Consider the following 25,609-nt stretch of genomic DNA (forward strand, 5'->3'; position numbering starts at 1 on the left):
GACAAAACCAGTAAGGTTTGACTCTGTGTTTTATGGTTGGGTAGAGTAAACTGCTTTTAGAAACAAAATAGATCTGTGATGGGCTACAAACAGCATCTATAAATGAAGAGACAATGGAGTCAGTATAAACTAGAAAAAATACATCTTAGCGCACACTGTGCCTTTCTAGGAAAGAATGGTCAAGGCAAGCACATTGTGAGGACAATCTGTCCAGGGCACAGCAAAAAAGCTGTGAAACAGTGTGATGCTCATTGGCAATCTGACTTCCTTTCAGCTCATTTGTGTTTATAGACAATGTTAAGAAAACCTATGATTTAGATAGGTTGATTATAGTTTTGCTTCTGAATTTCAGTTCTCCCTAAATTTGCCATTTATCACTGTTTAAATCTGTCCTTTAACTGTCCCTTCATCTCTTCAGTGACTGTCCTACCTATTAGGTTATTGGCTTTTAATTTTGCACTGTTGCTGGGGTGCACCTCAGTTTAGGATTGATTTAGCAATGCCCAGTGTCAAAATTTATGAGATTTACTGTTGTGTTCAAGCTCCAAATGAAAAAAAGTATGGGGGTTTGTTGTTGTTTGTGTTTTACTCTGGCTCTTTTGGGAGACCCTCCACCCAGCTCCCAAATAAATCACATGGAGGTTTATTACTAATAAATGCCTGGCCTTAGCTTGGCTTGTTGCTTGAAAGATTTTATTAACTTTAAATTATCCCATTTACCTCTTGCCTCTTGGCTTTTTCCTTTTTTTACTTCTGTTTATCTTACTTTCAGTGTGGGGCTGGGCCCTGATGTACTCCTCCTTCTCTGGTTACTTTTTTCTCCCAAATTTATCCTTCTATTTATTCTCGCTGCCTGCCAGCCCTGCCTGTCCTTTCTCTTGCCTTGCTATTGGCCATTCAGCTCTTTATTAGACCATCAGGTGTTTTAGACAAGCACAGTAACACAGCTTCACAGAGTTAAACAAATACAACATAAAGAATGTAACACATCTCTCCATCATTAGACAAATGTTCCACAGAATAAACAAATGTAACATTTCTTAAAATAATATTCTACATTTCCTGCTTTCTTTTTTTTTTTTTTTTTTTTTTTTTTTGGTTTTTCGAGGCAGGGTTTCTCTGTAGCTTTGCGCCTTTCCTGGGACTCACTTGCATTTCCTGCTTTTTATCTAAATTAAAAAAAGGTTTAAACTTTAACATAGTAAAACTATACACAACAAAACAGTTATCAAGTAAGAATTACATTTACAATATTTTGTCTATTTGTAGTTAGCATATTTAGAGAAAATAATGTATTATCTATCCTATGTTAGTGACTCCAAAGTTTTACACCTAATTTGCTTTCTATCATAACTAAGGAAATCTGCAACAATAACTATCTAGTCTTTAACTTCATCGAAGACTCAGGAGGATGTAATACTATCTGATGGAGAAATATGGCTGCCTGGACAGTCACCCAAAGTTCCTCTGCAAAGTTGGGGTATCCATCTTTAGCCTACAGGCCTAGAATATCTGGCAAACTTTTCAGTGAAGCAGGAAATTTGAAGGACTGTCCTGCCTTGTATTGGCAAAGTTTGTCAGTTGCTTTCTTCTGTGTCCTGCAAAATATCTGGCAGACTCTTCTGTGAAGTAGGAATTTTGAAGGACTGTCCAGCCTTGTTTTGGCAAAGTTCAACAGTCTTTTTCCTGTGTGTCCTGCATGTCCAGTCTGCACAGAACATTGCCAGCAGTCAAAAGCATGAGCAGTTTCTTTGCCCAGTGGCTAACCTTGCTACAATGAAAGCGAACTCCATAAGGAGTTTCACCAATACCCAGAATCTCTGAAGTAAATTGGTACCTGCCTAGAGCAGATGCATCTCATTGTTGTTGCTAGAGTTTTCCTGCCTGGCCCACAGTCAGGACAAATCTCTGACACCCGCCAGTCCCAAGCCGCTTAAACCCGATCAAATAAACACAGAGACTTATATTGGTTTCAAACTGTATGGCCGTGGCAGGCTTCTTGCTAACTGTTCTTACAGCTTAAATTAATCCATTTCTATTAATCTATACCTTGCCACGTGGCTTGTGGCTTACCGGTACTTTACATCTTCCTTATCCTGATGGCGGCTGGCAGTGTCTCTCTGACTCAGCCTTCCACTTCCCAGCTCTATTCTCCTCCTTGTCCCGCCTATACTTCCTGCCTGGCCACGGGCCAATCAGTGATTTATTTATTGACCAATCAGCAACACATTTGACATACAGACCATCCCACAGCACCTCCCCTTTTCTTTTCTTAAAAAGGAAGGTTTTAACCTTTACACATCTCCAAAGTCAGCTTGGTATATTTGGGAATTTGGGCGTAGCTTCTCTTACTACTTCCTGCTGGAGGGGGGCGCTGTATCTTCAGGGGAAACAAAGAAAATTTTAGGATTATGGAGTAGTCCATGAGGGTGTATTCGTCTGAGCCAGTTGCCTTGAAATGGTTCTGGATGTTGAATCATCTGGGCCATGGTGTCATCGGAGACCTTTCAGGGGGTCTTGGCTGGTCAAACCTGATGTATCTTACTCTGGAACAAATCCATAGCCTCTTGCTTTCTGTGGAAACAAAAGAGACTCTTTTCCAAAGCAACATATCCTTACATCCAAATTTTGAAGTCAAAGTATCTTTAAAATATACATACTGGTTTAACTCAGCTTCCTTTACAATCAAATATCTCTCTGTAGTTAAGAATCCCAAAGACAACACAATCCAGACTCTCTGTGTAATAGTCATCTCTACGTGGCTTATTTTTTATATTAATTTTACTGTCTCTTTAAAGACTTTATTTTTTAAAACCATGTATTTGTTTCTATACTGTATATATCACCTTTTTTTGTCTCTTTCAAGCCTACGTATATTTTACACACATTTTAAACTATTACATCTGAATCTGTCTTATTGTGAATCTGTTGCTTTAAGCTGCAGCAGCTGTGGCTGCTGGCTCCGCCCACCTCAGCTTCCCAACATGGCGGCATTATGCTTACCACCAGCTCTGGGAGCCATCGTGGGTCTATGTTTTTATACAAGCAGCATGTAGCCCAGAAACCTCTTTTTTTGTTTTGTACTAGCAAAGGCTAAATCCACAATGTAGCTTAATGTGCCACTTGCAGAGGCCTCATTCCCGCCATACTGCAGATCGAACGCGCACGCCAGCAACCCGCCAGTAGCTCAAACCGGCAGCTGCTGCTCATTTGAGAGAGACAATTAGGAAGCTGTTTTTAGCTCCGTTTTAGAATCTTTTTTCTCAGGTTTTAGGTGGAAACTCTTGCCACCACGTTGGACGCCATTTGTAGCTGGAGTTTTCCTGCCTGGCCCACAGTCAGGGCAAATCTCTCTCACCCGCCAGTCCCAAGCCGCTCAAACCCGATCAAATAAACACAGAGACTTATATTGGTTACAAACTGTATGGCCGTGGCAGGCTTCTTGCTAACTGTTCTTACAGCTTAAATTAATCCATTTCTATTAATCTATACCTTGCCACGTGGCTTGTGGCTTACCAGTACTTTACATCTTCCTTGTCCTGATGGCGGCTGGCAGTGTCTCCTCACCCAACTTCCTGTTCTCTCAATTTTCCTCTCTGTTAGTCCCGCCTATACTTCCTGCCTGACCACTGCCAATCAGTGATTTATTCATTGACCAATCAGCAACACATTTGACATACAGACCATCCCACAGCACATTGTCATGAAAAAACTTAGGTATAGATGAATTTCTAAATGGTCTTATTAAATAAAAAACACAGCCAAATATAGGGGTGAAAGCCTTAGAGATCATGGAAATAGAAATAGCCACCAGACAACTTTATCTCACCAGCTCTGAAGATTCTAAATGTTAGCTACTTCCTGTCTACCCACATCTTCATATGCCTTGCTTTTCTGCCTTTTCATTGGCTCTCAGCCCAGCTACCTCATTTCCTTGTCACTGCCTGTCTGTATAGACCTCCAGGTCTCTATGATTGGTACTGGATTAAAGGCGTGTGTCACCATGCTTGGCTCTATTCCCAAGTATGGCCTTGAACACACAGAAACCCTGCCTGCTAAGTGATCAGATTAAGGACATGTGCTGCCTGACCTTGTTTACTTAAAATGACTGACTTTTCCCCCCTGATCTCCAGGCAAGCTTTATTTATCAAAGCACAAATAAAATATCACCACACTTATGTTAACAAAACATTTTAAATGCCACATTCTATCGGTCTTAGAAGTATTTGGAAACCATTGCTCTATCTAAACTATGTCTCTGTAAGATCTAGAAAGCATGCCTAACATATCTACAAATTTGATTGTTATAAATGACTAACTACTGACCTGTGTTTCTTGATTATCTAAAATAGTTCATAATAATAGTTTTCAAAAACTAGAATTTTACCTTGCATTTTGAAATGAACTGCATAGGTACAATACCTTAAACAAGAGTAGAAACATATATACACTATGTTGTAACAAAAATAACCTTAAATTTGTATCAATATACAAAAATCCTTTAATAAGAGTAAAAGCATATATACAGTGTGTTGTAATAAAAATTACCTTAAATTTATGATATGCAAAAGTTCCTACAAATATAAATACCTGAAATCTATAGTTGTCTTTAAGTTTACAGTAGATTCAATAATCTACCCTATTATTTAAAGTAGATTTAGTAACCTACCTTTTTATCTCATCATTTCCATATTCCCCTAAATGTTAACAAGCATCCATAACCCACTAAATAACTAAAAGCCTCCCATACCCATCTTGGGAATGTGGGCATAGTATTCTCCAAATTGCTTCCAGCTGTCTGTGGATAAAGCATCTTTAGGGTCCCAGAGAGAAAATTTGAGATAATCGCCAAGTTTTGGGAAGACAAGCTAAAATCTTTATTGATAGATATCACCTGTCAAGGTTCAGGAGATCTCCCTTGATCAAACCTGATCCATATTAACCTGGAACAAATCCACATCTTCTTGTTTCCTTTGGAAACAAAAGCAAAACCTCTTTCCCAAAGTAAAACTTTTTTAAAATTTCTTTTTTAAAGTTAAGGCATTCCTAAAGTATCCAGGTTGGTTCAATTAGGCAGTCCACTTCACAATCCCATGTCTCTTAGTAGCTATTGTTTGCTTATTAACATTCAAAAATTCAAAATCAACACAATAACATACAGGATCCAGACTCCCTGTGTATTTCCCATCTTTACATGGCTTTTTCTTTTATATTACTTTTACCCTCTCTCTAAAGACTTTACTAGTTCTAAACTATTTCTTCTTTCTATAACTGTTAATACCCATATTCATTCTTTCTTAAGTCTATATACATTGTAAAACACACTGGAACCTGTTTAAATTTTTTTTTTACAATCTGGATCTCTTTTACTGCATTTCTTTTAGTCTATTTTGACTGTGTGAGCAAACCTTTAGACTACTAAGCATCACGGACCTCCACAGGGCTTTGGTGGCTGCCTCCACCTGCTTTTGAGGTCATGAAAGCCAAGCCTAAAACTTGTGGTCAGATTGGAGGTGCATGACCAGGAAGTACATTCAACCTTTCAAGCTGTAGGAAGCCTGTGGCATGACTCACAATTGGTGTTAATAATAAACACCCAGAGTCATATATAGGAGTAAATGCTGAAAGATCAAAAAGACAAAAGAGTTAGCCACAGCCACTTCTTGCCTCACCTACTCCTCAGCCTGAAAGGGGGGCCAAGCTCCTGTCTCCACCCACCTTATATTCCTCTTTCTGCCCAGCCATGTCATTTCCTGTTTCCTCCTCCTTAGTGTTGGGATTAAATACATGTGCCTCCCAAGTACTGGGATCAAAGGCATGAGATCCCAAGTGCTGGGATTAAAGGTGAGTGCCACCACTGCCTGGCCTCTATGGTTAACTAGTGGCTAACTTCTCACTCTGATCTCCAGGCAAGCTTTATTTGTTAGAGCACAAACAAAATATCACCACAGAAGCCAGTACCTGCTTTGCCACAAGCAGTTTTTACTTAGTTTGCTGATTTTATTTATCGCAGCTGGCTTAATGGCTCCACTTCTTTTTTTTTTTTTTTTGGTTTTTTTTCGAGACAGGGTTTCCCTGTGTAGCTTTGTGCCTTTCCTGGAACTCACTTGGTAGCCCAGGCTGGCCTTGAACTCACAGAGATCCGCCTGGCTCTGCCTCCCGAGTGCTGGGATTAAAGGCGTGCGCCACCACGGCCCGGCTGGCTCCACTTCTTAAAGGAGCAGAGCTGTGTCTTTTTTTTTTTTAAGCTTTCTCATGCACTATGGAAATTTGACCCCCATGTTGGGCACCAAATTGTTGTTCAGCTTTCTATGGCCCCACATTGGGCACCAAATGGTTGTTGTTCATTTTTTACTCTTTGGCTCTTTTGGGGGCCCTCCACTGAGCACCCAAATAAATTACATGGAAGCTCATTATTCATTATAAATGCCTGGCCTTAGCTTGGCTTGTTGCTTGCCAGCTTTTCTTGACTTTAAATTATCCCATCTACCTTTTGCCTCTGGGCATTTTTCCTTTTCTTACTTCTGTTTATCTTACTTACACTCTATGGCTGGCTGAGTGGCTGGGTGGCTGGTCCCTGATGTCCTTCTCCTTCTCTGATTACTTCTTTTTTCTCCCATGTTTCTCCTTCTGTTTATTCTCTCTGCCTGCCAGCCCTGCCTATCCTTTCACTTGTCTTGTTATTGACTGTTCAACTTTTTATTAGACCATCAGGTGTTTTAGGCAGGCACAGTAACACAGCTTCACAGAGTTAAACAGATGCAATGAATGCAGTACATCTTTGCATCATTAAACAAATGTTCCACAGCATAAACAAATGTAACACATCTTAAAATAATATTCTAAAGGAGTTGGCAAGACAGCTTAGTGGTAAGTGCACCTGCTACTCTTCCAGGGGACTTGAGTTCAGTTCCCAGCACCCATGTCTGGCAGCTCCTAACTGCCTGTAACTCCAGTTCCAAAAGATATAGTGCCCTCTTCTGACCTCTGCAGGTACCTCCTGCCTCATGCACATACTCCCCTTTACCTACACAACTAAAAATATTATATTTTTTAAAGTAACAAAAGAAATATATGAATATACTTAATCTTTAAAAAAATTCATATTATAAAATCAAAAAAAAGTATTTAAGGTGACATCCAATGGAAGATCAAAGAACTGTTTTACTTACAATGTAATTTTATTAGCATGATATCTTTGTCTTTCTAGATTTTGTGTTGTTGGGGTAGTTTCATTTGGATTATTTTTTTAATTTTATTAATTAATTTTTTTCATTTATTTACATACCAACTACAGTTTCCCATATCTCCCCTCCTCCTATTCCCCCTGTCTCCCACCTACCCCCCCCATTCACTCCTCCTCTGTCTCCATTCAGAAAGGGGCAGGCCTCATATGGCAGTCAACAAAGCATGGCACATCAAGTTCAGGCAGGACCAAGCCTCTCCCCCTGAATCCAGGCTGGGCAAAGCAACTCAGCATGGGGAATAGGTTCCCCAAAACCAGCTTCCCAGGTCCTGATCCCACTGCTAGGGGCCCCACAAACAGACTCAGCCACACAACTGTCACACACATGCAGAGGGCCTAGGTTGGTCCCATGCAGGCTCCCTAGCTGTTAGTCCAGAGTCCTTGAGCTCCAAGGACCTCAGGTTAGCTGTTTCTATGAATTCCTCTGTCATGACCTTGTTCCCACTGGCTCATACAATCTGGTCCCCCCTCTCTTCAGCAGAACTCCTGGAGCTTGGCCCAGTGTTTGGCTGTGGATCTTTGCATCTGCCACCATCAGTTACTGGATAAAGACTCTCTAGTGACAATTAGGGTACTTACCAATCTGATTACAGGAGAAGACCACTTCAGGCACCCTCTCCACTATTGCTAGGAGTCTTAGCTGGGATCATCCTTGTGAATTACTGGGATTTTCCCTGGAACCAGGTTTCTCCCTAACCCCCAAATGCCCCCCCAAAAGACATCGCTTTCTTTACTCTCCCCCTCTATTTCACCCCTAACCCACCCAACCAGATTCCTCATGCCCTTCCACCCCATTTACCCAGGAGATCTCTTCTATTTGCCTTCCCAGGGAAATCCATGAATCCCTCTTTGGGCCCTCCTTATTACCTAGCCTCTCTGGAGCTGTGGATTATAGTCTGGTTATCCTTTATTTTACACTTACTATCTACTTATGAGTGAGTACATACCATGTTTGTCTTTCTGGGTCTGAGTTACCTCACTCAGAATGATTTTTTTCTAGTTCCATCCATTTATGCGCAAATTTCATGATGTCATTGTTTCTTACAGCTAAGTAATATTCCATTATGTAAATGCACCACATTTTCTTCAGATTTGAATTATTTTAATGTGAAAAAAGCAAAATATACTAACCACAGTGAACTTTTGAGAGACTTTTGGATATTCTAAGTACTGTCTTAGAGAATTATATGGTTACTTAGACGCACAAAATAACATCTGTCAAAGGAACTACAAACCTAAATTGGAAAATGAAGAAAAATGAGAAAATACAATTAAAAATATAAAGTACAAATATCTTAAATCTCCAAATAATTTTCATAACCAGAAAAATGTAGTTTGTCAAGTTAGAAATTCCTTTATCCTTGGATGACCAAAAACGACATCACTTTGGCTGGAATACAGGCTGAACCTTGAAAGATGGTCATTCAGAAGAAGTGGCCTGCAAAATCTGTCCAGAAGAATCAATAATAAAATTAATACTGATGTATATATACTAATATAATATACTTCTGAACACATACATTAAGAAAACAATAGTAAGAATATGAGATGAGATTATGATTTTGTGTTATGACATATGTGGGGGGCAGGTTTGAAAGAACCTGTAAAATTAAGCCCATTCATGGTGCTGGAGGAATTCTTGACTCCACGGTATTTTAGGACTGACTTATCCGTGTCTTTGCTGCCTGTTAGAGTTTAGAGCAATTATCTGAGATAAATATTAACTTAGCTGGATGTCACTAGTTCTACGAATAGAATGATCAAATTTATGGTAGAATTTGTTTGTGTATTCTCTTAAGCAGATTTCCTTTATTTTAAATATATTTAATAAAAATTTTAAATCTTTATATTTCCTTAAAACAATATTCATTTATTTTATATAACTGGGGTGGTGGTTGTTGTCTTGTCCCATCTTTCAAATAATAACATTCATTTTAATTTATTTATAAAACTATTAATCTATCTTTAGTTTGCATTTTCTTATTCTCCATCAAGATATTTCTTTCCCTTTGAGAGCCGTGTTTTCAGCTGGACAGTGGTGCTGGATGCCTTTAATTCCAGTACTCAGAAGGCAGAGGTAGGAGGATTTCTGTGAGTTTGAGGCCAGACTGGTCTATAAAGCAAGTTCCAGCACTGCCAAGAATGTTACACAGAGAAACTGTCTTGAAAAACCAAAACAACACAAACAAACAACAACAACAATAACAACAACAAAACAAAAACAGAAAAAAAAGAGTCATGTCTTCTCTCAAGGAAGGTTTTCTATGTATTCTCATTAGGTAACTGACTTTTTCTTCATGCTGTTCTACACAAATGATTCACTAAACTATAATTCAACTTTCTTCTTATTCCCCATATAAAAGTGTGCTGAGAGTTATATTGTATTCACTCACATATTTTAGGTTCAGTGAACTGTAGCTTTATTAAGAATTTTATGTTGAATTTTAAATTTACTACAGGACAGAGAAACTGTAATTATTAATATAAATGAAAGCCATTTTCTTTCTTGATTGGTTTTAGAAGAAAGGATTATAATATTTATATTCATATTTAACATTAAAATATACTAATATTTAGTATCAAGTAATTCTAAAAATGACATTTATAAATGGATCATATGTCTTCCCTCTATTAATTAAATTGCGAAAAAATACCTGCTACATGATGGAAACACACACACACACAAGCACACATTCCCAAGAGTCTTTGTTTTTTTGCTTATCTTACACAAAGAAGTAGTCATAGTTTGTTCTCTAGACTATTGATTTATCAATATTTGTAGATTGCCAAGCATTGGAAAATGGAAATAGCACCTCCATCGGGGCAGAAGGTAGATTTGCTGGTTGTCCAGAAATTGTGTGTCCTTTTGAGCCAAAGCCATGATCAGACATTGGGATGAGCCTGGGCTGGTCTTCTGTCATCAGTGCTGCTCTTGGGCTCTTGGGCATCAAGCTGCAGATATTGCAAGTCAGAGAACCAGTACCAGAAAATGGCCACACTCACCATGCTCTTATTGCAGTGAATGACAAAGTCCTTTTGCTCCACACTGAACAAGACTGTCTTCTGGCTATGTCCATGAAACTCTGGCAGCCTGGCTTGTTGGCTAATAAGTGCAAAATGACAGAATGTTCAAAGATCCTGGCAGTGGGTCTCAAAACCTTCTTACACGTATAAAGTAAATCCCATTCCTTACACTTAACGTGGTCACTTGTCTATACTGAGATGTTTTTGTTTGAAGCAATATGACAGTAAAGAAACTCAGGAATAGGACATGTTTATCTTTTTTATTTCTACTGTACCATATACCTTGCTTCTTTTTCACTGATTGGCAATACTTCTGTCTATGCCATGTCATTCTGCCTTAAAAAATTATCACTAACAATCAACTTCTACGTGATATTTATGCTCCCTGTCCTAGAGGCATATTTTGAGAAATCCAGCTCTGAATTGTTGGAAAAATTTGAAAAAGTACATACAAATGTTCTAACCAAATGGTCTTTGTTATAAGACATACGGGAGCTGGGCTCGGTGATTAGTCATCATCTACTAAACGAAGAGTTTCTATATGCACAGGGTGTCCAGAGAAATCTGGCTGCAGTAGTTGTGGCAGAGATATTAATGAAGTAGGCATGAATTCTATGAACAGAGAACTTCTGGTCTATAAGACTAGATAAACATGTGAAACAATGATTTTTGAGGGAAAAACTGTGCCCTAAAAATCACGGTAGCTATCATGATACAGCAGTGAAAGGAAGCAGATGTTTCTAGAGATCAGCAGAATGTGGCGGCTCTGGTAACTAAGAGGACTCAGGGATCCAGGACTAAGCATTCTTGCAGCCAAACAAAAGTATTTCATTAGCACATGCACATGCTGCCATAAAACTTGTGTTTTTCTTAATTGGCAATAACCACGTGGATTTGCTGTAAAGTGAATCCTAGAAACACTTAGCAGGGACAGTTTCAGAATATTATGATTTTACCAGTTTATATTCCTATTAAATTTGTCTTATAATTACACCTGAGATCTCAAACAAAATTTATTATCTGAAATCTGATAAAATTGCACACTGTCACCAATTACACATATTCTCAGATACGCTTTTTTAAAATACACCATAGTTTTAACTTTTGGATTTATGTGTTAGATAAAATTATTAATCACATACCACATTTTTTTTTAACATTTAGTTCAGAAAGTGGTCACTGTTTCTTCCTCAACATTTTTCTACACTGCAAGCAAAGTATAAAATAAATCTTTTCCTTCCTTTAAAGACATAAGAAAAGTTCGTAATATCAAACCTATTTGCTCATATTGAATAAAATCATGTCTAGAATATTAAAGAGAAAACATAAAAAACTGCCCCTGTGTAGTTAGTGCAAACACAGAGCTACACTGATGTTTAAGTTGTGTGCATTTTCTCTTCAATTCTGTATCACCCACCAATACACAGTTCATTCCAGAAGATAAATCCAAGACCAAAATGCCAAACATAGCTTTACATTTCCCAATTATATATTATCTTAATATATTTAAATGGTATTATTACTTCATGGGTGAGCATTATTTCATCCCAAGTAAACATGTGTATTCTTTGCTGCCTGTCCCACATGGTTGTTTCTGGAAATACTAAGTGTCATAACAGAAAATGGAAAGCACTCAGCTTGGTAAAAAATCCACCTGCTCAAGTGCTTCCCAGGAAAAATGACTTGGATTTTCTTAAATCAGATGCCAAGAATTCTTGAAATTCTCATTTAATAGATCTTAAAATCTGTAGTCAAGTGGCGTCATACCACAATGGGGAAGCGACATGTACAATCTTGTAATTTTTTTAGCATTATGTGGAGTGTAAATGTTGGAGAGCAACAATGTCTTGAGCTGGAGATTTAGTCAAGCTGTTGTGAATACTAGATGAAAGCTCACACTCAGACTGTCTCCTCTCCATAACCCTCTCTGAGAACCCAACTTCCACGAGTAGGTGTCATTGGTATGTAAACTGGAAAGTGTGAGACGTTTGCCACAGCTGAAATGACATAAGCCTTGTGTAATTTTAAGTAATAGCATATAAAAATTTTTTGTGTGTTTATTAAGAACCTCTGCACTCTTCACCTAATTTTGTTGCATAGTTTTTGACGGCAAATACAATTTCAACCCGATTTCTTTCAGCTTACCTTTATTGCCATGCCAAGATCAATATGTGTTGCCCCTTTGATGCAGGAAGAACCACACTGTGAGTTAAGTTCTGCACCATGCCTATGGCTTTTATCACTGTTTTGTGAAATACGGCCAAACATTGGATTAACAAACTTTGCTTCATGCCGAGCTATTTCCATTCATGCAAAGTATCAAATAGGTTAAAAAACTGCTAGTCTAATATGCATATATATCTGTGTATTTTTTGTCCCGTGTCTCCAATGCCACATTTTAGTAATTGATATTTATTACTTAGCTGGAAAATATGCATTAACTTAAATGTTCTCTTAAGTATTTACTTTATGTCAGCTTTGTATTTTCCTGCTATCCTATTTTATTACCCCTTCATTTTACATTGTTTTATTTATCATCAATTACATGAATTATTGATGGTATCGTAACTTGGCAGTATAAGTCATGTTTCATCATCTCTGCTCAAGGCAATTATTATTAACATGATAGATTGATGAATGTGCCACTTGTAAGTTTCACAATCAATTACACAGACCTGGGACAGAGTTGAGATGCTCAGTCAGGATTGGGAATTGCCACACTTCCTTATTCCAGCTCCTTTCCCCTGTGGCTAACAAAAGGGCTCAGCAATGAAACATGGCTTCCAGAGATGAAAGTGTGAGGGGATGATGGTTGGGTATTTAAACTATTCTGGTGCTCCACTCTTCTGTTTCGAAGTGCAGCCTTTACAGAGCAGCCTTGCAGTCCATGACCTTCACTTTGTTCCTTCATACTAAGAAGTAATGAATTCCCATTGTTTCTACTCCCATGGATGTTTCACCATCCTTTATAGGTTTTCTGCATATTGCCTATTTTTCCTACTGATAGCCTAGTCAGTAAATCATCTTTAACTGAATTCTGAATATACCATCCCCTTCCTGTTGGGATTTTAACTGGTATACAGTCTTCCTACTTATCCCAAATCCTGCCCACCCAGATTGGTGCCTTTGTGTAAAACAATAAAAATTCTTTGTTTATCTAGCCCTACTCAGGATGTAGGCATAGTTTAGTAAACACGGATTACTTACTTTTCTCCATCTAGTTTTTTATCCTGTGTTTCCTTTTACAGATATAATGGAAGAATAGAAAAATAAAATCAAAATTGAAAAATAGAAAATCAAAGCAAGGAATGGAAGGGTCACTGCTTCTCTTACCATGTGTTTATACTGCAGATTCCTTTACTGATATAATTGCACATTAAGAAAGTGGGGAGATGGCTCTGTACTTAAAGCTTTGCTATGTTAGCAGCAAGCTTGAAGACCAGAGACACTGGATCCTCAGAATTCATGTAAATGCCAGTGAGCCTGGCAGCCCAACTGTAATTCTGGAGCTGGAAAGCAGGAGGCAGAGAATCTCCTGAGTAAGCTATTTAGCTATATGAGCAATATCACAGAGCTCGGGGTTCACCTGAGAGAGCCCACATTTATGAGTAGGCCAAGAGCAAGGAGTGGAAACTCCCATTAGCCTCAGGCTCCATACACATGCATTCTTATACTCATAACCTACATTCACCCACAAGTGCACTTACACACATCTGAACACATGCATATATACACACACACATACTCACACACACACACAAACACACACACATCACATACATACATACATACACATAAAAAAAACAATGTGGTTCCATTTATTAATTTTTTTCAGTTACAATTTTACATGAATTCATTCAGACAAAGTAACACCATAAAGTTTAAGCATTTTAATCTCAAGAAAGCAATGGGTCTTGTGTCTGGTTTTCTGAAGAAAATATTGTTGTCTTTTATATTTGTTCATTTATTTTTCATTGTATAATTACATAATTATGTGAGAAAGTTCACAACTTGCATAGGTGTTTTTTCCATGACGGAAACTCACACAAGTACCATAAACTACTATCTGTTACAAAGTAGAAATTTGCAAGAACTTGAGAATAATCAGGTCAGAAAACTTTGGATGTTTCCTGGAAAGCAGGTGGGAGATGGATGAATGAGGGAGACTGAGGGAGACATTCATTAGGACAGAGAGTGTTAGAGGGGAAATCAGCATAAGGTGGTTGTGGAAAGTGACTTGTAGGTACAAGGAAAGAGCTCCAAGGCAGTTGGGAAATGCCTGGGATGCATTCTTATTAACTTGTTTCTTCATTTTCATAGTGCAGTCACATTTTAATGTTTACTGTAATTATAATCAGGGACCGGTCTCTCTTCCATTGTTTCTAATTACTTCCTCAATAGCACAAGCTAGTGGTATAACTATAACAATCATCTATGGAACAACTCTAGATTCCCAATCACAGCTCAGCCCTTTGCACAAGAATAGCTCACTTAGCATCTCTGCTTTAACACCAAATCAGCATTGCAAATTCAAAAAGGGTTCCCTGGTCGACCTGTGGTCCTCACTATCTCAGCCAATCACCCATCCATTACTCCAGCCCCAAATCTTAAAGTTCTGCTTTGTAGTTCTGTATTGTATTCAATTAATCAGGAAATTTTGTAGATCCATAATCTAATCATATGATATAAACTCCATGCTAAACCCTGTGGTCAGAAATGTCACCTTTCACTGTTAATGGAAGTTATTGGTCTTTTGGAATGCATATATTCACTACTAGACAATGTTGAACTCTTTCCAAAACTACATTTTCCTAGTATTGAAAACAAAATGCCTCCTGTAGTGGGAAGTTTCTCCGGTTCCACCTGGCCCCACAGTCCTGCAGCTGCTTATAAAATAATCACTCAGAGGCTTATATTAATTACCAACTGTATGGCCTATGGTAGGCTTCTTGCTAGCTGACTCTTCCTTCTTAAATTAACCCATTTCTATTAATCTATAAGTTGCCACGTGGCCATGGCGTTACCGGTCTGCGGGCATCTTGCTGCTCCTTGCTCAGTGGCCAGTGTCTTCCTCACTCCACCCTTCTTCTCTCTGTCTCCCTACTTGGATTTCCTGCCTGGTTATAAACTTTCTTGTCATAGGCCAAAACATCCTTATTCACTAACCAATGGAAACAGCATATATTCACAGCATACAGAAAGATATCTCACAGCAGCTTCCCTTGTCCAATATCCTCAAGAATAGTCATTTAAACTGTAATCTTTCTGGTAATCATGCAGGGACAACACACTGTGGTTTTAATTCATATTTTTCAATCACAGAAGCAGAGCATTTTCTTCATCCATTTATCAGCCATTCACTGAACATTTTTCATGGCTTGTCTGGAATCACATCACTTGTTGAGACTAATGAAATAAAAATGTACATCCATGTGTGTCCCTTTGCTTTTCAAAAAATATAAGAAAACTAGAATGTTTACATTTTCATTCTTGCAGACTTTGGATTTGTGTGATAAATGAAGCACCCATTTGACATTCCACTTATTTATACTCCACATGCAGTATTTCACTTTGTGCAATTCTATTTTAATCTTCCCAATTCAGTTATGATAGCAATTTTTATGTTTATATTATAAAACACAGATGCAATAATACATGATTCCTGCATCAATCTGAACTCTCCTTTCCAACTGCAGTATAGAAAATGTCAACCTCTAATAATAGTATCTGTCAATTTATTTAAAAGCACCCTAAGAGGGATTATCTTTGGGTAAGGTTAAGACATTAACCTCTAAGTACTTCATTGTCATTAGTTGAAATTAAAACATTTACTTTTTCCTAACACATTTTAACAGATATTATTTCTGTTTTTTCTTTTAATTTTGAGTTTATAATATAACTACATGATTTCTTCCTTTTCTTTCCTCAAAACTCTCCTACATTTCCCTCGTTTTCTTTCAAGTTCATGTCCTCTTTTTTCATTAATTGTTATTACAAGAATATATGTAGGTATATATACATGTTTCTAAATATACATATCTATGTTTATATACATAGATACATATATAATACATACATATACATATGTAGAAATGTATATACATATATGTAGAAATATATACATATATGTAGATATAGATATATATACATATATTTCTAAATGTAACTTGCTCAGTCTGCATAATGTCACTGGTATGTATGTTTCAGGGGTGACCACCTTGGTATTGGATAACTGATTGGTGTGCTCTTCCCTGGGGAAGACGATTTCTCCCACTCTCAGCCTTCCTGAGTTGCATGTCGTTCTTTGTGTAGCGTTGAGGCCTTGTAGCTTCCCATACATATTAGTATCATTGTATGTACTGAGCAGGTTAAATATAGGAAATATATATGCATATCTATACATATATAATCATGTTATAATAATAAATGAAAAAAGAGGCCATGAATTTGAAGGAGAACTATGAGGGGTATATGGGAAGGTTTAGAGGAAGGATGGAAATGGAGAAATATTTTAATTATGTAATAATTTCAAAAAGAAAAACAAAAAATCAATTTACTATGATTATTAAATATATTTACAAATACATTTAATAATTTACTGTAGTGATCAAATTACTATTAAATTTATTCATTACATTTTGTTTATGGAAGATGTTATTTCATTGCCTATTTCTCATAATTTTGTGAAAGTTAATTAAAATAATAAAATCATAACATCCAAGGAGATCAGTAAGAGTTTATTGTTACTCTTTTTCATAGTTTTGTTTTGATAACTTTCTATATGATAACTTAGATATCCTAAAACACTCCCCAAAAATCAAACAAACAAACAAAACTATAGAATTGGGGCCCTGAAGAATTATTTCATCATTCTGTTTAAGACATGAGTATTTTAACTTCAAAATGTTTTCCACAGTACTTGGTATTTTAAATATTTTTACAAGTGTGTGTGTGATATAAATGTGGCTGTTTGCAATGTGTGGGCACACCCTTAGGAGCGTGCATGCGGAGGCCCCAGGTTGACGTAGAATGCCTTCTTTAATGGTTTTCCACCTTATCTATTGAGTCAGTGTCTCTCACTGGAGCAGGTTGACTGTGGTGGGCTCTTCTAGGTAGCCAGCTTGCACTGGGGAGTGTCACCTCCCAAGTGCTGGGATTGCAGATGGGCCACCAGGCCTGCCTGGATTTTACACACTTGTGGTGGGCTCTGATCTCCTGTCCTCACACATGTAAGGCGAGCGCTTTATACAGCGAACCATCTCTCCAGCCCCAAATACTTTCCAAAGTTCTGTTTTGAAGCTGGTGTAGAAACAGTAACAATTTGCTGTGTTTATATGTGATGTAAAAAAAATAATAACAGCAAAAAATAAATCCACCATGGTAGGGGTTATTTGTATCGCCTCTAGTTCTGGTGTTTCTTGTTTTTCTGATAAACCAAAGAATAGCCTGTAAAATTCAGGTCTTCAAATTTTTTTTCTTATCAACTCATTTTCTTCTAAGCACTTCCATTTTCTCTTCTCCTCTCAGCCCTCCATTGTAATCTCACATTCACAGTGAAATTTGCTGTCACTGGACCATACTGGTTCATTCATGCTGAAAATTACGTTGCAGTTGTTATCTGTACTGCACAGGTTACGAGCTGTAGTTTATTCCCCTAATCACCAAGTAGGGCCGGGTCTATCAATCTTAACTCCCCTGCAAAGCTGTTTTCTTATGCTTCCTTGCTCATCACACGGGGCCTAATTGCATTCTGCAATGCAGTAAACATACCATGAAGTTGCTTCAATGTAATTAAAAAGGGTGGCACTCACATATGTCACGGGGGAGGGGTGGGGGGGGGTGGGGGTTGTTGTCACAATAGTTCTATCTAAAAGAAGGATGGGGAAGTGGAGGGCAAGTTACTGTGCCAATCACTGAGGGTAAATAGCAACATTGTTTCTTCTTCAGCAAATAGTTAGCTAAAGTTTCTTCCCAGAAGAAATACTAAAAATGCTTTGCTTCACTTTTTTGGGTTTTGGTTGCTTATTTTTTATCTTTAAAAAAAATGGTACCAGAAAGCACCTTGCAAGCTTCCCAAAGGAGAAAGGAGACAACCAACAGTTCTAATCAGCTCTGACATCCATGAGGTACAAGAACCAGCATGACATGATAAGCTTCAGGGCACAGTAGTGGCATGCACGAGCACACCTGAATGGTAACCAACAGCTCTCCAATTGGACTTGCTTCATTTCTGAAGTTTCAAAAAAGTAGAAAAATATATAAACTCTTGTTTAAAAATTTGAAAACAAGTAGAAGTCTCATTTTTCTCCTGAACAGCAATCTTTCCTTTCTCCCTCCTTCCCTTCCTTCCTTGTTTTCTTCCTTCCTTTCTTTGCTGGAGAGTGACTCCAAGCTTCATACACTCTGCTGCTCACCTACATCCCTGTCACTCAGTTACATATTTTGTCTTTACTTCCAATATTTGAGACATTCTTTAATGATCTTAAAGTAATAGTCTTTTCAAAATGGAGTCATTTGTGAGTAATGAATGATTAAAATAACTGAAGACATACATGGAGGAAACATAAACACACGTTTGTCCTGTATTGCAATTACAAGGCTATCTCTTAATCACTTTTCTCTTTTATGGGTATTTGTGTTGCCCACTACTATATTTTTCAATTGTAAAACATTATGAAATACAGAAACCCCCAAAGGAAAAGAAGATACTTTCACAAATTGTTTTCTTCATGAAATACAATGTTAAAAAACATAATTTTTAAAAAGTCACACATACCACAAATAAGCACTTTAAGAGAAGTCTAGATATTTTTAAAACAGCATTACACATATCTGACGTACTTTTCATAGGAGGTTGATGGCTATTACCTGCAGATTTTTGAGTGATCTGAAAATTACTTTGAGTATCATATTTAAACAACTATTATCACTTATCATGTTCAATGGAAGAAGATGAAATTGTTTAAAGCTTGTTGTGTTCAGCAACTCACAACCACAGACACATTCTGCCAAGGCAACCAGCCCAATAGCACTCTGGGACAAAAAGTCCCACAGTGCAAGATGAGACCATTCCTGGAAGCGTATCTGGCTGGACTAGGAAAATCCATTTCAGTGACATTAAGTCAGTCCCATGTGACCACTGGGTTTCTAAGGGAAAAGGTGGTCTTGGGACACAGTACTACTAGGTTCCTGGCAGGTAACAACCTGTACAGGTCAATTGGACTTAACTGAAAATAAACAGTAACAATATGTTGCTTTTTAAGTAGCATATGGAGAGTAAAATAAATGACAAAATTAATATCAAGGATGGGAGAGAATAATTGGAATAATTCTAAGACTTTTTCACTGTGAAAAAAGAGAATTGTTTTTATAATAATATGTCTTTTATTAAAAACAAATGATGCTATAATAATTACACACACAGTCCATTAAATTAACCTTTATTTACACACCACACCTTATAGAAAACTAACTCAAAAGAGGTCATACTCTTAAACATAAACTGTAAAACTAAAACACTGTAAGAAACCATGGAAAGAAATCTTGATTTTGATTGTTTTGTATTGGGAAGAGTTTTTTGATATGATGTATAAGCATAGTCAAGAAAGGGGAAAAAATGTGATTAGTATTAAATTTTTGCCATTCAGAAGTTTTAAGTTGAAAGGTCAAGGAAAGACCCAGGTACAAAAGCCTATGCAGTCTAGGGAAGGAAGGAATGATGGTGCCTGGGAAGTAAACTAGATGATGGGGCCCTCCAAGACTGGCAGCAGCAGAACATGTGCTACCCAGAGCTAATGAAGCCAGAGAATCCAGTGATGCCAGGCCAACCAGAAAGAGCTAAAACTACAGAAGGAAGCTTCCACGACCTACTTTGTTTGAAGGGAGAGCGTCTCCCAGCAAAACCACAGGGAGCAAAGACTTTCTCAGGAAGGAAAATATCTGCCCTTAATCACCAGCCTCTACCACCTAGATGCCTGTGCTCCCATTTGGAATACAGAGTGGGGCAAGGTACCTGGGCTGCGTGTTTCAGAGAAGCTAGGCTCTCAGAGAACCCAGTGGGAGAGGCATAAAAGTGAATGACAGTTAAATGAATTGGAGGAGATAACACTCAGTTGCTCCTCTTTCTCGCTTGGCTTCTATTGTCAGCTCCTTAAAATACAAAAGCATTTCCAATACAGAAGAAATACAAAGTGTCACCACTGTAGCTGGCACTTACAGATTTGCAAGGAAATGTCAATTCAGTTACAGTTCCACTGGATCATAGATGGTGCAGGTGGCGACTTATTTTCCTGTTCACCACTAAGTGGCCTGAACTCCCTCTTCAGAGCCCTTGAGGGAAAATTTACAGTGTCATGTGCTATGGCCACTTGACTAAGTCTAGAGGCCACTAAAATGCAAGCTGCTGGCATTTCTAAGACAGACTTTCTTAATCAGGTTATTTGAAGTGGGAAGACCCACCCTAAATGTGGCTAGCAGCCCAGAAATAAAGAACACAGAAGAAGGAAACCTGGGTTTTTGATGCCTTCCTTCCTTCCTTCTGCCTCCTCCTCCTCCTTGTTCTTTTTTTTTTTTTAACTGTGTCATAAAGGGTGTTAAAACATTCCTTTTAATTACAATATAATTACAAAACGTCTCCCTTCCCTTTTCTTACTCCAACCTCTCTCATGCCACCCTTCAAACTGATGACTTCTTTTTTATTATTATTATTGTTTTATATACACACACACACACATACACATGCGTAAAAATATATAAATGCAACCTGAGTCTGGGTAGTGTGGTTTGTGTGTATGTGATTTCAGGGCTGACTACTTTTCATAATATAACCAACCTCTCCGAGGGGCCCTTCCTTGGGAGAGACTAATTCTCCCTCTCCCAGCAGCCTTTAGCTATCAGGCAACTACTTTGATTATTTGGGTCTTGTTTAGATAATCATACAGCTCAAGTATTATGGGTATAGCTTCCTTTTCATTTCTAGGACACAAAGTCATACAGCAGACTTCCTACTCCTCTGACTCTTAAGATCTGCCTGTTCTCTCTCCCATGATGGTTGCTGAGACTTAGGTGCAGGAGTTGTGTGAGCTTAATTCTTGGTTACAGGTTTATTTGTTCTGTGGCTGCTGCATTCCTTCACTGATATTAGGACCTGCTTCATTGGGGGCCAAATACAGACTGAAGACCAGCATCTCTCCAGGAATCCTCCAAGCCTTAAGAATCATAATGGGACAGCTGAGATTTCCAGTCTAACTGGCTGAGCAATTACTGTATCCTTGGCCAATTCACATAGTGCTTGGTTTCCTCAGCACCTGTGCAACCATGGTTCAACACTCTATAGCTCAGACTCTTAGATGTTGAATGCTTGTAAAACCTTAAGTTCTGCTACCAGCTTGAGATGTATCATATCTGCATTTACCGTAGCTGCACAAGCTTCTGATGGGTCTGGTAAAACAGCTGGACTGTTAGAAGGCTGTTTTGAACTAGAAAAACAAACAAACAAACAAACAAACAAACAAGCACGCACTAGCGTTCTGCTTTCAGCCACTCTCCTGCTGCGTTTTATGCTTTAGAGCTTTTTATAGATGCAGGGCAATAACCTCTGTGGGGAGTTCAGTTCCATCCCTGGTCAGGTGGTCTTGGGTTATATAAGAAGGTAGTCTGAGCAAGTCATGGAAAGCAAGGCAGTAAGCAGATTTCCTCCACAATCTCTATGCCGGTTCTGCCTCTAGGTTTAGATGCCTGTGTGAGTTCCTTCCCTGGTTTCCCTTGATGATGGACTGTGACCTGGAAGCTGAAATAAACCCTTTCTTTACTCATCCCCCCCCCCCACCCCCATTGCTTCTGGTCAGTGTTTCATCATAGCAGCAGGGACGCCAACTTGGACAAATGCCTACTCTGTGTTATTTCAAATAGTGTCTTGTCTTACCCAGGCCTGGTTTTGCTTCGAGTCTAGTGACTTCTTGTTACTGAAGTCTTCTCTGACATTTATGCTCAGTATTTTACAAATTTTATACATTAGTTGTAGGCTGCCATTTTTAAAAAAAAAAAAAATTGATTTACTTATCTTCCTAAAGGCCCAGTAAATTCCTTGGACATGGAAATTGTGTTTAAGGTTTTCATGAGTTTCCTCTTTCCCATGCATTCCCAGTAGTGGTGAGAAGACATGGGTGATGCTCAGTACATGTTCATGGGATTGGACTGTCAGTCTGGCCGCCTAGTGTGTTACCAGGTGCTTTCTTGCTTTCCTGTCTTTGCCTAATGTCTCCTTTCTTGCTTAATTGCCATCCAGACCAGCCCCTTAGCATTCCGCACTCCTTTATTGATTCTGTAAAGCCTGAGATGGGTCTCAGAGTAGAGGATGGGATGCACTGCTTGATTTGTTTTTCTTTTAAAAGCCTGTGCTGAGAAGAACAGCAAAGCAGACGTCTTGGGCAAAGCTGAGGTCTTGAGTGTTAGAATCAGGACTGCAGTGGTGTTCCAAATCCCCAGGGCTGGAGTCAGTACACAGAAGCAATGCAGACATTCCGGGGTTCTTATGGAACTGTCCAGGCAACAGTGAAATTTCATGACAGCTTCATAATTATAGTCCAAAGTTTCCACAGAGTTCAGTTTATAAATCTGGATTGTGCGAAATTGTGAGGAAACCAGTTAGCAGCAAGACTCATCTTTGATGGCGTGGCTACTGTCTGCTTATTGTTAGCACACAGCTGTCGGATGCACGGCTCCTCCTTTACTCCATGGGGTTAATGACTGTGTAATCTGCCTAGACTCCCACAGGAGAACTGTGATCCCCAGCAGTTCCCTGAGCTTTCAATTGCTACATGAGGTGATTGCTCCAGAGCCTTCACACTCTGGCTGGAAAGCATTTCAGGAGCTGCCTGAGGAACAGCCCAGGTGAACATACACCACAGACACGGCTGATGAGGGTTCCCGTGTTCTAAGACAGCCAAATATTAAAATGAAGTGTTGGAACACATCTTTTTCTGCCTGGAAAAACAGTCACAAAGCTTTATCTCAGTTTATCACAAATCCTAATATAAGCTTGGATAAATGTTAATTAACTTTTCTTAACTCTCAATATTTGATTAAAAAGACTTAATAGATATCCTCTTGTCTAGTGTGCAAAATATTCTAAGGTAGAAATGTTTTTCCTGAAATTCGATTTGTAATCTAAATTTCAAGATAAAAGATAGCAAATTGAAGTAACTCAACCGTACAAGTCAAATTAACTTAAATTTTAAGTCTTAGTTTCGAAAAAAAAATCTCACAGTAAACAAAGGATCACTCTACATGCATAATGAGATGCAGGATTAAGACAGGCACTTTGTTAATTCAAGCTGGAAATCTCCTTTCCTATAACTTTAATGAATATTTTAGAGAAAAGTACTGAAGTCTAACTTTGTCTGGAAAATTGCCTTGGCTGTTACCAGGGGCTTCTGTGGAGTAAACACTGGCAATATGCCTTTCCCAAAGAAGTTTATAATTTACATTTTAGTATTTGTCACAGACCATTAGATTTATAGACTTCCATTGCCAACCTCCTCTTAATTAAGACAGTCCTGGATAAAGGGATTAACAATTGCTTTTAAATAAGGACGTGTCTCCTTTGTAGTTACGGGTCACATATGTGACTTGTAAACCACAGCAATACATAACCAACATCAATTTAACTTCATATGGATTAGTTTTTAAGACGGTCACTTGCTCCATACCAAGCAGGCCTCAAACTCCATCCTCCTTTGCCTTCTGAGTGATGAGATAAGGCACAGAAGTTTTAGAAGAGACTAGCCCTTACACAGTTCCTTCATGCAAGCTTCCACATTTTTATTTCTTTCTGAGCTGAGACTGATGAACAGAGGGAAAGTTTAGAGCAACCCTCCGCTTCTTTTAGAAAGGATTCTACAGCAAGAGGCTATCTCCATGAGGACTTCAGCTGATTGTATTAAAGTTGTGTTAGAATATTGGACAGGATGGTTCTGAAGACTTGCTGTATAGGAGTCATGATTGTTTTGCAAAAGGGTCACTTCAGATGCTCACCATTACCCTGATGAAACTGCATCTATACCAACATGCCCTAGGTTAACTATGCTTTTTAAAATCTCTTCAGATGGGCTAGATGGAGAGCAGGGGAGGGGACCACATGAAGGTGACTACCTTGGAAGAGGGAATGCATAGTTGATTCAAATTTGAAAATACATCATATTTATTTCAATGCAGATGTTTAGACTGAAAACAGTTTCTATTTTGACAGTCTTCCCATGGGTAATTTTTATATTAGTGTCAATGGTGGTAGCTATCTCTGCTCTACTTGATCTCTGTCCTGAGTTTAAACAAACTGTAACATCTCATTGGAAGTAGCATTATTGATGTAAAATACAAAGATAGCTGGAGATGGGTTGCAGTGACTAACTGTGATGACTTCCTATGGACTGTTTGCAAAAATGTTTCGTTTTGTTTGTAATCTGAAGAGCAGAAATTCTGATTTACTTTCCCCTGATCATTTTATCCTCATAAGAGGACACTGGGGTCCTTAGCAGAAATGAAAATACCTACATCTGAATCAAACCAGTGTGCTTCAGAGAGCACAGGAGTTGCCAGAAGCAGAACTGAGTGCTGTGGGGTGGGAATGGGCTTGAGAGAGGAGGGGACAGCTTTTTCACTCCTGGTGTTGGCCAGGGAGAGGCCACACTTACCTCTCTCCTCATTCCTTGTTCCGCCCTCTCTGTTCCTGCTTTCCCTCTCTCCCTCTGTCTAGACCCTGCCCTGACACGCTGCCTCACTCCCATTTCCTTCCTCTTCTCCTTGTTTCTTATCTCCTCTCTCTCCCTCTCTTCATCTCTCCCCACCTTTCTTTCCCACTTCCCTCCCTTCCCCTCTTACTTCCTGCCCCCTCTTTCCCACCTGCTCTCCCTTCACCATCTTTTTAACCTTCTTTCCATCACTTTCTCTCTCTGCCTCTCTCCCCTCCAGCCCTCTCTTTACCTCCTTGTCTCTTCCCCCTTCTTCCCTCTCTCCCTATTCCCCTTCTCCCTTTCTCCTTTCCCCTCTCCCTTTCTTTTCCTCTTCCCCTTCTCCATTTCTCTCTCTTCTTCTCTCCTTCTTTCCCTCTCTTCCCATGCCTTTCTTCTCTCTTCCTTCTCTCCCCTTCCTTCCTTCTTCTCATCTCTCCCCTTCTCCTCCCTCACCCCCTTTCCTTCTCTTGGCAGCTCAAGTAATGCTCTCCACTCCAGGCAGCTCCTTTGACCTAAGCAGCTTATTGTAGCTGCCTAAAGGACAATCATGACCCAGGCGGTCAGCCCAGCCTTTCAAGGAAGAGATTTGTATCCAAATAGGACACTAAGC

General features: G+C 38.7%; 1 protein-coding gene and 1 long non-coding RNA gene across 6 annotated transcripts in view; one reads left to right on the top strand and one right to left on the bottom strand.

The window, feature by feature from the left end:
• Marchf1 (membrane associated ring-CH-type finger 1) overlaps positions 1–25,609 on the top strand; it is a 780,423-nt gene that overhangs the window by 296,900 nt on the left and 457,914 nt on the right. The window lies entirely within an intron of this gene.
• Positions 1,369–25,609, bottom strand: part of LOC128119161 (uncharacterized) — a 40,380-nt gene continuing 16,139 nt past the window's right edge. Inside the window, exons 2-3 of one of the 2 annotated variants that reach the window (XR_008221483.1) lie at positions 10,250–23,254; positions 1,369–8,693 (exon numbers count right to left, since the gene is read on the bottom strand). This is a non-coding gene — a long non-coding RNA (uncharacterized LOC128119161). Of the gene's footprint in view, positions 8,694–10,249; positions 23,255–25,609 lie in introns of those variants that run through there. The other variant, XR_008221484.1, reaches the window with a different exon arrangement.

Source organism: Peromyscus californicus, unplaced genomic scaffold, assembly GCF_007827085.1.
Source record: "Peromyscus californicus insignis strain IS unplaced genomic scaffold, ASM782708v3 Scaffold_23__1_contigs__length_62951481, whole genome shotgun sequence".
NCBI classification, from domain to species: Eukaryota; Metazoa; Chordata; class Mammalia; order Rodentia; family Cricetidae; genus Peromyscus; species Peromyscus californicus.